The 1084-nt window shown below is 41.1% G+C and overlaps 1 pseudogene; it reads right to left on the reverse strand.

Annotated features, from left to right (window-relative positions):
- Nucleotides 1–750: 750 nt before the first annotated feature.
- LOC136650683 (5S ribosomal RNA) lies at nt 751–864 on the reverse strand (annotated as a pseudogene).
- Nucleotides 865–1084: the final 220 nt, after the last annotated feature.

The following is a 1084-nucleotide window of genomic DNA, read 5'->3' on the forward strand; positions in this document are numbered from 1 at the left end:
GGGTTTGGGCACCCCTGCACTAGGGCTTACACTTTTGCACCATTTCTATTCATCCAAGTCTTAATCCAATACCCTCGCTTAGCATATTGTGTCTTGTTTCTACTGCTTTGAATGTTTGACTTTTTCAATGCATATAATGGACTTTATTGATTTTTAAAATAGCCAGAATTGGTCATGGTTCATATTCTCATGGCAGCTTGTGAGACTTGCTTTTGCACAAACACAGAATCCTTTTGGATACCTAATGGATGGCCTAGTCTCCCATGCTGCATATGAATTCAGGGTGCTTATGTCCACCTGTACATGTTTTTGTTGAAAGTATACATGAATATGTTTTGGTATCAAGGACTATAAGATACTTTATAAAGAAATCAACCTGAGGATTAGATACCTCAGTTTGTGTATACTGCTATATGTGCATTGAACGTAATGTGTGAATGATTGTACTGTACCGTATACGCATAAAGATCAGCAGTCTGTGTATACCGTATTGTATACAAATTGTGCATGTGTACAGTGTCTTGTGTGACTAGACCTGCAGTCTTCCTGGCTTGTTGCTTTGTCCACCTCCATCTTTTTCTACCACTTCCTTGAACAACCTTCACATATCATCTTTCCAAGTTAGTAAAAACCGGAAACAGGCTAGATTAAAAGTGTGCATTGTACAGAAGTCACAAAAGCAGTTGTGAGGACATGGTCTCATTGGTTGGTGGTGGTTGGCAACCTTCAGTCTCGAAAGACTATGGTATAAGCCTACAGTACCTGGTATTCCCAGGCGGTCTCCCATCCAAGTACTAACCAGGCCTGACCCTGCTTAGCTTCTGAGATCAGACAAGATCAGGCATGTGCAGGGTAACAGTTGGTCTCTGGTACCTAAATTCAAGCAACTTCAGTTTGGGCAATAGTGGAAGCAGCAAAAATGGAACTTAAAACCTGGAGAAAGGGGGTGGGCAACAGAGTCCAGTTCATAACAGAGCATTTGACTATGCTGATAGTACTTCACTGATCAGCGGTCCTGGGTGTGAAAAGAAGCATTCTTTTCATTATTCAAACAATATTTGAATCCACCCAAAGAGCCATTTCA

This window comes from Tiliqua scincoides, chromosome 4, assembly GCF_035046505.1.
Source record: "Tiliqua scincoides isolate rTilSci1 chromosome 4, rTilSci1.hap2, whole genome shotgun sequence".
NCBI lineage: Eukaryota > Metazoa > Chordata > Lepidosauria > Squamata > Scincidae > Tiliqua > Tiliqua scincoides.